The sequence below is a fragment of the Mus caroli genome, chromosome X (assembly GCF_900094665.2).
Source record: "Mus caroli chromosome X, CAROLI_EIJ_v1.1, whole genome shotgun sequence".
Classification (NCBI taxonomy): domain Eukaryota; kingdom Metazoa; phylum Chordata; class Mammalia; order Rodentia; family Muridae; genus Mus; species Mus caroli.
Window position 1 is genome coordinate 110,475,500 of NC_034589.1, and position 17,150 is coordinate 110,492,649.

The following is a 17,150-nucleotide window of genomic DNA, read 5'->3' on the forward strand; positions in this document are numbered from 1 at the left end:
GAGGATGTGGAGAAAGAGGAACACTCCTCCATTGTTGGTGGGATTTCAAACCACTCTGGAAATCAGTCTGGTGGTTCCTTAGAAAAATGGACATAGTACTACTGGAGGATCCAGCAATAACCCTCTGGGCATATATCCAGAAGATGTCCCAATAGGTAAAAAGACACATGCTCCACTATGTTCATAGCAGCTTTATTTATAATAGCCAGAAGCTGGAAAGAACCCAGATGCCCCACAACAGAGGAATGGATACAAAAAATATGGTACATTTACACAATGGAGTACTACTCAGCTATTAAAAAGAATGAATTTATGAAATTCCTAGCCAAATGGATGGACCTGGAGAGCATCATCCTGAGTGAGGTAACACAATCACAAAGGAACTCACTCAATATGTACTCACTGATAAGTGGATATTAACCGAAAACTTAGGATACCCAAGGTATAAGATACAGTTTGCTAAATACATGAAACTCAAGAAGAATGAAGCCTGAAGTGTGGACACTATCTCCCTCCTTAGAATTGGTTACAGAACACCCATGGAAGGGGTTACAGAGACAATGTTTGGAGCTGTGACAAAAGAATGGACCATCTAGAGACTGCCTTATCCAGGGATCCACCCCACAATTAGCTTCCAAACACTGACACCATTGCATACTCTAGCATGATTTTGCAGAAAGGACCCAGATATAGCTGTCTCTTGTGAGACTATGCCAGGGCCTGGCAAACACAGAAGTGGATGCTCACAATCAGCTAGTGGATGGATCACAGGGCCCCCAATGGAGGAGCTGGTGACAGTACCCAAGGAGCTGAAGGGATCTGCAACCCTATGGGTGGAACAACATTATGAACTAACCAATACCCCGGAGATCTTGACTCTAGCTGCATATGTATCAAAAGATGGCCTAGTCGGCCATTACTGGAAAGAGAGGGCCTTTGGACATGCAAACTTTATATGCCCCAGTACAGGGGAATGCCAGGGCCAAAAAAAATGGGAATGGGTGTTTAGGGAAGTGGGTGGGGGAGGGTATGGGGGACTTTTGGGATAGCATTGGAAATGTAATTGTGGAAAAGATGTAATAAAAAATATTAAAAATAAAAATCACAATTTTGTGTAATAAACCCTAATGGCAGAAAATACTAGAAATAAAAGCTCCTAAAGTCTGGAAACAAGTGAACAATTTGTCTTTGATCATATTTCTGCACATTTATAAAGTCTATGTGTTCTGTACATATAGTCTTAAATGGTCTTCCATTGGTTTGTTTTGGACTTACCATGGATATACTCATCGAAAATTAACTCTTTCTGTAGGCTAGAGGTGGGACATCATATATACCTGTCTCTTGGATAAGGTGGGTCTTGAGCTTGCACAGATTTGCACTTTTTGTTATAATCTGTGTGAATTTATACATGCACCTCCATGTTCTTCCTAGAAGATATTGTTTTGTTGTAGTCATTCACTGTCTCTGGCTCTTACTAGCATTCTGCCTCCTCTTTCATAACAATGTTTCATGCTTTGGAGAAGAGTATGTTATATAAATGTCCCATTTAAGGATGAATATTCTTTTGTTTATTATTTTCTGCACCTTGGCAAATTGTGGGACTCTGGGTTAATTACTGTGCACTACAAAGAGAAGCCTCTATAAGGAGAATTGTAATTATCTATTCTTCAGATAAAATCACAAGTCATCAAGATTAAGTTTAATGTATGTCTGGTTTGAAGATTAATATTATTGTGTTCAACTCTGAAGTCTATGAATATATCCATAGGATTTTAGCATCAATATTGGTAACAAATATGAAGTTCATTTTGTGAAGTGAGACTTAAATGCAATGAGAAAGTGGTTAGTTACTTAAATGATATTTGTGTCACTGTAGTTCCAAATGGACATGGCTTGCCAAGTCAGTCCTTATTGTAGTTCATAGTGTTCATATCTGGGTAAAACTAATGATTTGCTTTTTCTTCTATCCAATACAGACTTTTTTACATTGTATTATTATTTTATATTTTGAACTTATTTTGGGCAAAAGTATGAGCTAGAAAAAGTTTATATAGACAAATACATAGATACGTAAATTTAGATAAATGGATGGTGGTTGGATGGATTAATCAATAGATGCCTTCTATCACAGATATTTTTTCTGAATATGTGTTATATGCCTAGGAGATACTAAATTTACTCTATTCAAATAGAATAAGACTATCTCCAGATAACATAAAATTGCCTGATTCTTTTCCCATATTTGAGTAAAGCTCATACTCAATTCATAGCTATAGTATATTAAAGGATATTACTGTAGATTTATATGAAACAACCTATTTTTGAGACAAATTAATTTCCTTTGATCTTCAATTGAATGGCAAATTTTGCTCTGATTCCCCATTTTCCTGAAGTTGATCCTTGCATATGTCCTTGCTTAGAAGCACAATAGTGGTAGGGTGAATCATTGTTGCAGGTGGATGAAATGATTTAGCTTTAATGCTGTCACAGAACAGATAAAACACTCACTTGATGAATAGAGACAGATTGATAGTCCTGGGTGACAGTTTCTGTGACACTTGAGTGCAAGTGGACTGAATTGAAGCAACTACTTTATTTTTTATTTCAGGTCTCAGGGATTTGTTTTCAATTTCATATGAATAAATAGTTTTCAGAATTGTTCGAAATGAGACTAAACTATTTTTCTGCACTTTATTAAGAATTGTTTTTAGTTTCTAATCATGGTTCTTATATAAAATATTGTATGTGAATTTACTATTCTATATGTATATTATAGTATATTTATTTTATGAATTATTTTACTTAAGAATGTGACTTTTGAAGTCAACTTCTTATAAGTGATTTATTATCATGATTATTATTTACATTTTGTGATATTGATAAGCACCTGTATAATTTATAGTTTCATTATATATTAAGGTAAGTACAACTATAACTATTCTAATACTTAAGTTTTAGTGCATATAGAGAGATGTACACATACAAACATGCATACACATACACCCACACATGCACACATAGGTTATTTTATTGTATAAGAGAACATACAAAATGTCTTTATTTATTTATTTATTTATTTATTTATTTATTTATTTATTTATTTACTTATTTATTTATTTGGTTTTTCATGGCAGGGTTTCTCTGTGTAGCCTTGGCTGCCCTGGAACTCACTCTGTAGACCAGGCTGGCCTTGAACTCAGAAATCTGCCTGCCTCTGCCTCCCGAGTGCTGGGATTAAAGGCGTGCGCCACCACGCCCGGCTCACAAAATGTCTTTTAACAATGCTTAGCAGTTGTCTAATTATTCTTTTGTTAATTTTGAAGGATTTACTCCTTTAATGTTATAACAACTAACAATGAAATTGTTTTCTTAACATTAGATTTTAAATACTCACTAAAACATTGAATTTCTTCTTTACTGTCTTTCGTCATGCTACTTGTTTTGTTTAAATTTCATGAGGTGTTTTCTTGTTTTGATGTACTTAGAGTATTTTTCTTTTGTATATTCCAGGACAAAGATATCTTAGCCTTTTTAAAAAGATGCTATTACTTTTTTACCAAAACAAATATGCAATTTTCATTTGTTTTTCTTTGTTCTGCTCTGTCCTCATGGACTCTACTATCCAGTATTAAATGGATGTAATCACAGTGGATATGTTTTTCTTATTTGTGAAGTAAAAAATATATTGGTAATTGTACTCTTTTCACAGAAAGCCTTTTCAAGTTATAGAAATTTCTTAATATTCTTAGCTTTTTCATCATGAATGTATTTTCGATTTCTGTGTCTAGTGAGATTATTATGGGATTTTAAACAGTTTTTGATAAAATATATTTCTAATACATTTTCTAATAGGAAACCAATTCAAAATGCTTGGGAAAATACTACTAAATATTGAGATACAATAATTTTCATATTATTATACTCCTTACTTGGGAGAAATTTGGAACACTTAAAGGGAAACTTGATCTACAATTACCTGAAAAAACACTGAGGTAGATTGCTCATGATAAAAAATTTGCTTGACAAAAAGAACAAAGTTGGGATGAGAGATGGAATGAAACTCAGTGATGGAGAGAGGAATTGCCTAGCTTGTGTGAAGCTCTGGAATTAATCATAAGTACCTCAAAAAGAGAAGGAGAAACAAGGTATGTGCTCATGAGCAAACTAAGTAAAGAGTATGTGGAAAATAAGTTTTTGAGATTCTTCTTTACATGGCTGCTTCATGCAGCTTCACAATCAAATATGCATTTAAAAGTAAGTGTGCAAATCAGTTTAGGCAGAAGTCAACAGTTTCAGAGGCTTAGGATAAAAGCTTGATGGCAAATAAATTGTTGAATAAAACTTTACTATCAGGATATTTTATAACCAAATTAAGATCATGCCATAATGGAAAACATAGTCTAGTAGAGCATTCAAAAATTAACACATTAACATGAACTATCATTAGACAGAACGTAGGTAGTGATGAAAGAATGAAAAGTTGAAGACAGAAACTAATATTATTGAGCTGATTTTATGTAAAATAATTATATTTCTTTTGCATAAGTGAATTATGGGGTAGTATACTATATGTGGCTAGGAACTATTTTCTCTGCCATCTCTTAAATATAATAGGCTTATAAATTCATCCTTAAAGAAAAGTTAATTAGACACACTAAAGGAAGACCAATAAGATTATTCCCAAGTAGAAAGTAAAGCACAGAAGATGCCATGGTGATTTCAAAGGAAGTCTGAGGCATGAGGCTGGTATGTGCCTCCTAGGTAAAGATTCAGGAAATTTATATAACAGAAACTAGATTTAGGTTTGCATTATTAATATAATGGGAAGAAGACTTTAGAACTTCAGAATAAATTCAAAATACTTCATGCTGAAAAGTGATCCCAGGACACTGCAAACTAATCTTTATAATCAGGTAGACTAATTTCTTCTAAAACTGGCTTTGAAATCTTGAAGAAACGTCTTGTATCTCAAAACACTTAGACTCCATGAATAGCTGTTGAAGGACTAACAGCACCTAAACTGGTTAGTGTATTATTGTTCTAAGATGAATGAACATCATCTACTAGTAGAACAATATCAGAAACAATACTTTTGGGATCAAAGGTGAGTGGGTTATCTCTATGTGCTTAACAACCTAATTCTATGAAATAAGTGATGAAGTGGTAATAATATAGACATAAATTGAATCTAAATATATTTAATTTTCCTCTTTGAGACACAAAATGAGAATTTCAGTGCTTAGTTTCTTTGTCTGGTAAGGCTATGTATTACTTCCAATATGTTTGCCTGTGCCCTTATAATTTGGTTTGTAAAAAAATATGATTCTGCAGGGCAGAAAGCAAAATGGCAAAATGGCTAAATTTCATGGGGAAAATTTTATTCCATTCAAGAGTCATTGTTGTTGAAGTATGTTATAAAGTATTTTTTCTTTGAGTTTTTGCACTAGAAATTAGATTTTAACTTGAGTTTGAGGTGGTTCAACTATAATTAGGTCCTTGTTATAAACCTTTTTGTGCTAAAATTATTATTTTCTAAGAAATATACCTTTTTATCCATTTATGATTAGGGGTATCATTTCTTTACTCCACTCCTCTTTCAAACTCTGCTATAAATTTTGTTTCCATTCCTTTTTTTTTTTTTCACTGATCAAGGTTTATTTGGTGTTTTCATTGGAATGACAATTGAGTGGTTGGTTCCATCATCCGTATGCAGATCTTACGTTTCACATAATATTGCAATGCACACTACAGACACATATAATACATAAAATATCCTATAGAACATTTATGCACAAGATATATATAATGGACATAAACACTGGAGCGAGATTATGACTAACTGGGAACTTGTTGGCCTAAGCATGTTTGTTGAGGATGCATAGGGCAGCAATGCAGCAGGCTTACAGGATAATTGAAGCCTTCACAGTTGGTAGTGTGTCTTGGAGACAGTGGGACTGTCACACTAATCAGGTTACCACTACACAAGTACTACTTGGCAGCAGGGCAGAGCTGTGGGAACTGAGATGTTTCCCCACACTACCTCAACACCATTATACTAACCACGGCTCAGATGAGAAGAGTGTGGTCTCCCTAGAGACACTGCTGCAACCTTGACAGTAAAGTGCTAGGACACTGGGAAGACTTTAGAACTGCAGCTCCTTTTGGATTACCCAGAGGGTATCTGCACTTGTCTTTAGGCGGGCCTCTTCTTCAGGAGTCAGTGTCACCTTCACAACATCCGTGATTCCATTTTGTCCCAGAATACATGGGACACTGAAGAAGACATCATCATTGATTCCATAGAGACCCTTAATCATGGTAGAAATGGGATGCACCCACCTAAGGTTCTTCATTATGCTCTCGGCCAAGTCTGCCACAGAGAGGCCAATGGCCCAGGACCTTTCATACACACCTCATACACACTGTTTACCACCTGCTTGTGAACCTCCTTCCACTGCTCCTTGTCTGCATCAGTGCCCAGTTCTGGGATCAGAGACTTCAGGGAGATACCGGCAACATTCACACCATTCCACACAGGCACACTGGAGGCTCCATGTTCTCCCAGAACCAGACGTGGCAGCTCAGTGGGTGAACTCCCAGCCTTCTTCCATCAGATAAAGGAACCGAGCTGAATCCAGATTGCAACCACTTCCAATAACTTGGCTTTTGGGAAAGCCACTAATTTTCCAAGCCACATAGGTCAAGGTTGCCACTGGATATGAGACAATAAGCAGCTTGCAGTGTGGACTGTACTTCACAATGTTCGGAAGGATGAACTTGAAGATATTCACATTCCTCTGGACCACATTGAGTCGGCTCTCTCCCTCTTGCTCATGGGCCTGAGTTGTGATGATGACCAGCTTGAAGTTTGCAGTTACACAATAGTCTGTGCTAGAGACAATTTTTGGTGTTTTAAGGAAAATGCTGTCATGCTGGAGATCCATCATCACACCCTTTAGTTTGTCTTCCATGACATCAACAAGGGCAAGCTCCTCTGCGAAGTCCTTCATTAAGATACTCATGACACAAACAATGCCAACAGCACCAACCCCAACTTGTTCTGAGGAACCTGTTCTTCCTTAAGGAGATTCACAATCAGCTGGTCCTTAAGGGTTGCTATCTTGGACTTTGAATTTTTGAGACCACTAGTGCATGATGGGAGTGATGGGCAAGCAGAAGCAGTGTGGCCTGGGCTCGGCAACAGTGGCTCCAGCACTTTGTTTCCTTTTCTGAGAAAGATACAAATGTCCTCTTTTTCCTGTCCTTGTTATTTGGCTTCTTTGAGTTTGTTAGGTATCTTGAAATTTATGACTAATATCAACATACTGTGCTCCAGATCCCAACCCACTTCCTTCACACCCAGAGACAGCTTGAGCTCCAGGAGTTCTGAACCACCCAGGATCACAAATGAGGCTGCAACCCTGCCTCAATTCTACAGCTAACTGGGGCCCCTGAGGACCAGAGGACACAGGAACTCTCCCCAAGCTGGAGACACATGTTCCTTCTGGTTTGCATCTTATGCTCCAGCACACTCTCCACACCACACATATCCAGAGACAACTCGAACCTAGGGTTTTCTCACATAGCCAGGCTCACAGAACAGACCCTCCAGACCCCCTCCCATACCCAGGGAGAGTTTGACCCAAGGGGGTTCAACACAACCAGACTCAGAAGAGGGACAGGCTCTAGTCAGAGACAGCAAGTGCAGGTAACACCAGAGATAAAAAGATGGAGAGAGACAATGAAAAGAGCTTAAGCATCAGAAACCAGTACTTCTTGGCAACATCAGAACTAGTTCTCCCACCAAAGCAAGCACTGGATATACCAACCCACCTGAAAAGCAAGATTCAGATCTAAAAATTATATCTCATGAAGATGTTAGAGTAACTTAAGAAGGATATAAATTACTCACTAAAAGAGATACAGGAGAACACAGGTAAACAAGTACAAGCCCTTAAAGAGAAAACACAATTAAATTGCTGAGGGAATTAAACAAAGCTGCCCAGGATCTAAAAATTAAAATAGAAACATTAAAGAAATCACAAAGGGAGACAATCCTAGAGATGGAAAACATAGGAAAGAGAGCAGGAGTCACAGATCCAAGCATCACCAAAGCAGTTAAATAGTATATCTGAAAGGTCTAGAACAAAAAGAAGTACCCAAAGAAATGTTCAACATCATTAGTCATTGAAATGCAAATCAACATGACCATGATACTCCACCTCACCCATATCAGAGTGGCTAAATTCAAAAACTCAGGTGACAGGAGATGTTGACAAGCATATGGAGAAAGAGGCACACTCCTCCATTGCTGATGATATTGTAAGCTTGTAAAACCACTTTCGAGAACAATCTGGTAGTTCCTCAGAAAAATTGTGAATAGTTCTACCTGAAGACCCAGGCATAGCACTCCTGGGCATATACCCAAATGATGCTCCAACATATATAACAAGGACACACATTCCACTGAATTTACACAGTCTTATTTATAACAGGCAGAAGCTGGAAACAACCCAGATTTCCCCCAAAAGAAGAATGGATACAGAAAATGTGACACATTTACACGATGCAGTACTACTCAGCTATTAAAAACAATGACTTCGTGAAATTTGAAGGTAGATAAATGGAACTAGAAAATATCATCCTGAGTGAGGTAAACCAGACACAAAAGAACACACATGGTATGTACTCACTGTTAAGTTTATATTAGCCTAAGAGCTCAGAATACCCACGATACTACCTACAAACCATATGGAGCTTAAGAACAAGGAAGACCACAATGTGAGTTATTCAAACCTACATAGAAGGGGGAATAAAATAATCATATGAGGTAGATGGAGGGAGAGACCTGTGAGGAATAGAGGAGGGGAATGGAAAAGGGGGGTACAGGATCAAGTATGATAAGTGATAGGAGAGAAGTACAGAGGGTGAAGTAATTGAATAGAAATATGTAGCAGTAGGGGATAAGGACCTGGAAATATCCACTAGAATGTCACAGGAGCCAGGGAAGCAAGAGGCTCCCAGGACACAAGGGATGAATTTAGTGAAAATACCCAACAAGAGGGAGATAGAACCTGGTGAGACTACCTTCAGTAGATAGGCATATCCTCAGGTTGGGGGCCACCTACCCACCTCAAAATTTTTAACCCAGAATTGCTGCTATCTATAGGAAATATTGGGGAAAAAAATTGGAGCAGAGACTGAAGGAATTGCCATTTAGAGACCACTCCATGCCATCTACAGACATCAAACCCTGACACTATTGCTGATGCTTGTAGACAGAAGTGTGGTATGGCTGTTCCCTGGGGGATTCAGTCAGCACCTGACTAATACATTTGCAGATACTTACAGTCAAATGTTGGACTGAGCTCAGGGACCCCAATGCATGAGATAAGGGAAGAACTGAAGGATCTGAAGGTGATTTCAACCCCATAGGAAGAACAATATCAACTAATCAGACCATCTAGTGCTCCCAGGGATTAAACCATCAACCAAAAAGTATACATGGAGGGAGCCATGGCTCCAGATGCTTAAGTAGCAGAGGACAGCCTTGTAGGGCATCAGTGGAAGGCCAGGTCATTGGTACTGTGAAGGCTTGATGCCCAAGCATAGTATGATGCTACAGCAGTTAGAGGGGAGTGAGTGAGTTGGTAGAGGAACACCCTCATAGAGGCAAAGGGGAGGGGGACAGGAGATAGGATGGGGAGTTTGTGGAGGGGAAACTGGAAGAAGATATCACTTGCAATGTCAAGGCATAAAATGATAGAGAGAGAGAGAGAGAGAGAGAGAGAGAGAGAGAGAGAGAGAGAGAGAGAGAGAGAGAAAAGAGTGAATACATATCACAGATGTCCCTTTGGTTCTGGCTTACCACAATCAGGATGATTTCTACTTCCATCCATTTATCCAAGAAACTCATGATGTTCTTTTTATTAATGGTTAAATATTATTCAATTGTGTGGATATGCCACATTTTCTGTGTCCATTATTCTGTTGAGAGATACCTAGGTTGTTTCTCATTTCTGGCTATTAAGAAGAAGGCTTCTGTGAACATAATTGAGCATGTGTCCTTATGGAATGGCAGAACACTTTTTTAGTACATGCCCAGGAGTGGTATAGATGGTTCACAAGTTGGAAGAATGTTTCCCAGTTTTCTGATTGATTTCCCTAGTGGCTATACAAGTTTGCACTCCCTCCAGCAGTGGAGAACCTCCACAATCTTGTCAGCATGTGCTGTCATTTGAGAGTTTGATTTTAGCCATTCTCATGGATATATGGTGAAATCTCAGTGTCCTTTTGATTTGCATTTCCCTGCTCACTAAGGATGTTAGAATTTTGAACATTTCTTTTGCTGCTTCTCAATCATTGAAGATTCCTCTATTGAGAATTCTGTTTAGCTCTTTACCCCACATTTTAATTGAGTTATTTGGATTGTCAGTGATTAATTTCTTGTGTTTTTATAGATTCTTCGTGGTAACCTATCAGATATAGTGGATCTTTTGGAAGTTTTCCAATTCTATAGACTGCAATTGTGTCCTGATGACTATGTCCTTTGACTTACAGAAGCTCTTCCATTTCATGAAGTTAAACTTATAATCATGGACCTTAGTGCCTAAGCCTTTGGTGTTCTGTTCAGGGAGTTGTCTCCTCTACCTACATGTTCAAGGCTTTTTCCTGCTTTCTATTAGTTTAAATGTGTCTGGTTGAGATCTAGGATCCATTTGAACTTGAGATTTTTGCAAGGTGATAAATATGGATGAATTTGCATTTTTCTACATGCAGACATCCACTTGTGCCAGCACCATTTGTTGGAGAAGTTTTCTATTTTCCATTGTAAGGTTTGGACTTCTTTCTCAAAAATCAAATGTCCATATGTGTGTGGGAATATGAATGGGTTTTCAATTTGATTTCATTCATCCAGCTATTTGTTTCTATGCAACTATCATGCAGCTTTTTATTAATATTGTTCTGTAGTACATCTTGAAGGTAGGGATACCTCTAGAAGTGTTTTATTTTTCAGGATAATTTTAGCTGTTGTTTTTTTTTTTGCCATATGAAGTTGAGAATTAATGTTTCAAGATTTGTGAAAAATTGTGTTAGGATTTTGATGGGAATTGCATTGAATGTGTAGCTTGCTTTTGGTTTTAGATAGCCATTTTCCCTATGTTAATCCTATAATCCTTGAGCAATGGAGACTTTTCAACCTCATGGTATCTTCCTCAGTTTCTTTCTTCTGAGACTTTAAGTTCTTGTCATATGGTTCTTTCACATGCTTGGTTATACTTACACAAAGGTATTCTATGTTACTTGTGGCTATTATAAAGAGTACTCTTTCACTAACTTCTTTCTTACCCCATTTATCACTTGTGTAGAGGAGGGCTAATTATTTATTTGAGTTGATTTTGTATCCAGCACTTTGTTGAGGAGTTCATCAGCTGCAGGAGTTTTCTGGTAGAATTTTTTGGGATTCTTATAAGTAATATTATATCATTTGCAAATAGTGATACTTCGAGTTTTCCAATTTGTATCTCCTTTAGTTGTCTTATTGTTCTTGCTAGAACTTCAAACTTCAAGCCAAATATAGAGAAATATTAAGGTATAGGTGACTTAGAAAGCTCTAATCCTCTAAAAGGATAAAATGCCTTTGTGTTCAACTTTCTTGATATTTTCTTTGTGCTTTTTAGTTTCTGTCAACTTGATACAAACTAAAGTCACCTGAGAAGTGGCAAATTTGAAATTTCTCCCTAATGTTGGTCTCTGAGTTTGTCTGTGGGGAGATTTCTTAATTAATTATTGATATAAGAGTGCCCAGAGAACTGTGAATGTTGCTCCTAATGGAAAGTGATATTAGTTTGCCTTAGAAAAGAAAGGCAGTAAACCCTGGGGGAAAAACAAGTACCAGTTATCTATGGCTTTGCTTCAGTTTCTGACTCAGGGTTCCCTCTTTTAGCTCCTTCCTTTTCTTCTTTTGGTGCAAGACTATATTAAATAATAGATGAAGTAAATAAGCTATTTCATCCCCAAGTTGACTTTGGTCTCTGTTTTATCACAGCAACAGAAAACCAAAATAGAGCAAAGTTGGTACCACAGAGTTGGAAATTACTGTGATAGCCTATGTTGTAATTTTGGAGATGAATGAATCAGTAGTTAGAAATTTTGGGCTGGAAAAGCCATTGAGGGCTTACCAATTAATTGGAAAATAGCAATGCCGAAAGAAATTGTGAGTGCAAAGGCCTGGATTGTAAAGTTTCAGAAAGAAGTTTGAGAGTACCTCAAACATTACATCAGAGGTATTTTTGATATATTTTGATATAAGCACATATGGCATTGCACCAGGTAGGGATGAAGAATGAGCTGTGATTAACAAGACACCAGCATCACTAAAACAAAATCTCTGTTTTGTTCAGGAAATTGAAACTGCTTAGCTAAGACTGAAATATGATCTATGATTAATAAGAGCCAAGCATCATTTAGGTGATATCTGTGGAAAGAGTTTCTTCAGTTTTCTTAGTAGCTGTAGTAAAAGTGTCCAATGCTATAATTCAAAGTGGTAGGAAAACACAGTTTTTCATGTGGGGCAGGTTGGTGTTATGGAGTACATGTAGAGGAATTACTACTTGCCACAGTGAGAGAGCAGGAGAGGCTGTTGATAAAGGTATAGTCTCAGTGTCAATATGAACCCCACAAAGTAGTCATGTAGTAAAGCTGAAGTTCAGCACTCTAGCAGGTTTAAGATCCCTAAAGAGGCCGGAAAATCCCATTGATAAAAGTACACAATCAATTGTAGTTGACATCCCAGGACTAAAGGACTCATAGAAAGGGGCTGGGGCTTGAACTTCAAAAAGCCAAGGGAAACCATTGGTAAAGGTAGAGTCTTAATTTATGTGGATACCTTTAGTATATTGGAGAAGCCAGGACCTGGGATGTCCAACAAGGACAATAGCAGGTATAAAATGGATCCAGAACAAACCTAGAGGAAAAGTTACATGTACTGTGGTTGACAAGGCAATACACATGGGGATGCCCAAAATCTTTGGCAAATGTAAGGAGTCAGACAGAAAGAGTTTGCTTTGGTTTGATCTATTGTTTGCAATGGTCTGGTTATTCCATCCTGGACTAATAGTTATATAATTTATTTATTTATTTATTTATTTATTTATTTTCAGGCTCTCCACAGTTAAAGAATACTTTAGCCTTTGAAAAATAATTTAGAATTTTGAAATGTTGAAATTCATAAAGAATCTGGTGCTTTAAAAATTATATTGTGTTTGTAATATGATATGACTATGACATTTTTGACACATTTTTGAAAGAGAAATACATTTTTATAGTTATGCATTTTTGTAAAAATTTAAAATGAGGTCACTTCTGCTGGCTATTTTCTATTAACATCAAACAAGCTAGAAGTATCTAAGAAAAGGGAACTTCATTTAAGGAATAGCGTCCATCAAATGTGTCTGAGGAAATTTTCTTGATTAGTGACTGCTGTGGGAAAGTCCAGTCCACTGTGTGCAATATTTCCCCTTTGCATAGTGTTCTAGGTGGCATAAGAAAAGGATCTGGGCAAGACAGAGGAAGCAATACAGTAAACCACACTCATCCCTTGCCTGTGTCAGTTCCTGGCTTGAGCTTCTTTCCTCCCTTCCATCAGTGATCTACTGTGACCCTTTCCCAAGCTGTTTTCTTTACTGTTTTGCCTTAGGTACTGAGAATCAAACTAGAACACTCTGTTATTGAGTTACTGACATTTTACATGAAGTTGTGATGGCAGTTTGAAAATGACATTTCATGTCAGTTTCTGATACACAGGAAAATTGGATTGACAGTTTGTGAATTTCATTTGTGTGAGTCAAGTTAATTTTATACAATCTGCTTAGAGTTTCTTGAGAAAAAGATACTGGGACAAACAAAATAACGTAATTTTACATTTTCATTTCATTTTACTTTTTCAGAGTGTGTAATTATAAAAGAAGACAACAGACCTCGAAACTTTCAAAATTATATCTTTTGCTACTAAAACTGTGCTTTGTGTCAAATTATTTTTTAAAAAAATCCTGCATACTAATGTCAAGGAACAATAAGGTGCTAAGAAACTGACAAATTTGTTAATACCAAAAATAATGTAAAGTGGGACAAAATGCCTCAGAACTTGCTTATGGACAGTCTATAACAGAAACTTAAGATTTGATTAACCAATTTATTGTTTCTAAATGTCATTAAGTAGTAGCTACTGAATAATTAGCCATTGCTATTGAAATATACTATGACTGTATTATGTGGAACTGAATAAAGTATAGGGGGTGACACAAATCTCCAACAAAATACCTTAATTTACATCATTTTTACAAAGATATGTACTTCCACTGCATATTACAGAATCATGAAAATTTCTAATTTATTCACAGTTAAAAAAGTAATTTCTGTGTTTTGGCTCTATAAAAGGTTTAAAATAATATTCGATATGTTTATAAATTATTCCTGCTTTATTCTATAAACTCACAAACTACATATGACTTGCGAAGCACAGAAATGGTAAAAGATCCCTCTATTTGCTTGCCTATTTCTTTAAAGTGAAGGGAGAAAATAATAGATTACACAGACTGACTAAACATTCTATAGACATAGATGTTCATGTAATTATACTGTGTTGCATATGTGAATTTTGTTTAAGTGTATGAGTATAACAATTAAAGTTTATTGATTTATACTTAGTTTTATGATTCAAATAATAAAATATACTTGGAAAATGTTGTTGCATAATAAGAATGAACATAAGTATAAGAAGTTCTAAAGGCCAGTAAATTACAAATATTTGTCTTGGCAGTATCTAATATTATTTTAAAATAACTAATGCTAAAGAAATAAATACTCATGTTTGTTAAAATAATAACACATTTGATGAAGAATATCTGAATATATGATGGCAATCATAATTGGTGGAAGAGATGATATTCAATCACATGAGCTATGAGTCTAGACAGAATAAAAAAGAGAAGGAAATCTTAGTACTAATGCTCATAACCATCTTCTTCCTAATAGTGACCAGTTGCTTAAAACTCATGCTGCTATATTGTCCCCTTCCTTTTGTATTTATTGTATCCCCTTTATACTCTGAGGCAGAATAAATCAATTATGCCTGAGTTGTTTCTCCTCAGATATTTGGCCATAGGAACAAGAAAATTAACCAGTACAGGGCTCACTCATTTCAAACATGATCAATAATACCTTCAAATTAAAGTAACAGAAAAATGGAATTCAGAAACTATACAATTTATCTATATTATTATGCATATAAATTACTTGTACAATATATAAGAATCTATATAGAATATATTTAGATAATAGCAATTCAATAATTTTATTTTGAAATGAATCTGATTTAAAATTAAAAACAATATCAACTAACTGGACTCCCCAGAGCTCCCAGGGACTAAGCCACCAACCAAAGATTATACATGGATTGGTCCATGTCTCCAGCTACATATGTAGCAGAGGACTGCCTTGTCTTATATCAATGTGAAGGGGAGGGGAGGTCCTTTGTCTGTGGAGGCTTGTTGACCCAACATAATGGACTGGGAGAGGGGTGAGGTGTGTAATCCACATCTTAGAGACAAAAGACAAGGGGGAAGGGATCAGGGTTTGCAGAAGGAAGACCAGGAGGTGGGACATTTGAAATGTAAATAAGTAAAATAATCAATTAATTAAAAAATAACAGGAAAGAATTATAAAGTGTCTAATAAAATGACTTTGAGTGAAACAATATAAAATTAATATTGATGATAAAAATATTCCTGAAGAAATGTGGAGTCTAAAGAAAGAAACCATTTGAATTAATCTAAATTATTATTAACATGCTGCTATAGGAAAGAAAATGGAAACCTATACATGTTCAGCTAAAATGAGAATGCAAATAAAAAATCTAACAAATCACTTTTCACTATGTGGCAATAAAGATGGCATAAAATCCCATGTTTTTTTCAAAACAACAGCATTAGAAATTAGAGAAGACTTTAATACATTCCTAAAAAAACCTTGTATATATGTATACACACAGAGAGATAGACAGACAGATAGACAGATAGGCTTGGATTAGCTACAGTCAACAAATTACTGTTTAAAATAAAAATATTATTTCTATATTCCCCAATTTTATAGTTTAAAATTATATTTGTGATTATAATAAGTAGATATAGAAAAAATTATTTGTATAACGACAAGACTTAAAAATAAATGAGTGGGTAGAATAAAGAATCATTTGCTAAACAGAAATTGACTGTTCTGTGAAAGTCATCAAAACAAATATATATTAAGTATTGTGTTTTAAAATGAGTATTTGAGATTTACTAGAAAACAAAAGAGAAAGAAAAACTATTTCAACTTTAATATATCTAATGTAATGTATTTTGAGAAATAAGCTTAAATGAATTGTAGATACTGTATAAAAATAAAACAATGATTATTTGTCAATTTATACTCTAATTATATGATCATATCAGACATGAGAGTAAAAGATAGGTAATTAGATTATTTAGTATACTAAATATATTTATGTATTTATGAATAATTTCAATACTGGAGATTGTAATTACATTAAAAATTTGGGATACATATACATACATATGTCCATATAAAGTCATTATTATAGTCATAAAAGGAAGGCTAACTAATTTCCCTGAAATATTTTCTTCTTAGGTAGACTACAGTTTTGATCAGGTATAACAATATACCACTGGCTATTAATGAATTTAAATTGTTTTATAAATAAAAGGACGAGGTTGCATGTTTAAAAGTTCAAATTTTGTTTCCTGAGAGATATACAACTTTTAATCTATGATTTTCATTTCTACATGCTTTCATATTAACAGTAAAAAGGGGGATAATTAAGCCATATAATTCTGTTTTGCTTAAAAATATTCCATGAATATTTGTCTTTCCTCCCAACTTGGCACACATTTTGGTGAAGTTTGAGTTAAGCAGTAGGTGATATAAATTTTGGGCAGTGTTGTGATACTCTATTAATGATAAATGTAATAAAATAAAAACATTTACTCAGAATGATATGCATTAGAACTCATCTGTAGTCTTCCAGGTTGGACCAGCACCAGGGTAGCTAGAGCGCAGGATCGGCTGACACCCGCCAGCTACCCACG

The 17,150-nt window shown here is 35.6% G+C and overlaps 1 pseudogene; it reads right to left on the minus strand.

Moving 5' to 3' along the window:
* Window positions 1-6,146: 6,146 nt before the first annotated feature.
* LOC110286881 lies at window positions 6,147-7,040 on the minus strand (annotated as a pseudogene).
* Between the last annotated feature and the right edge of the window lie 10,110 nt (window positions 7,041-17,150).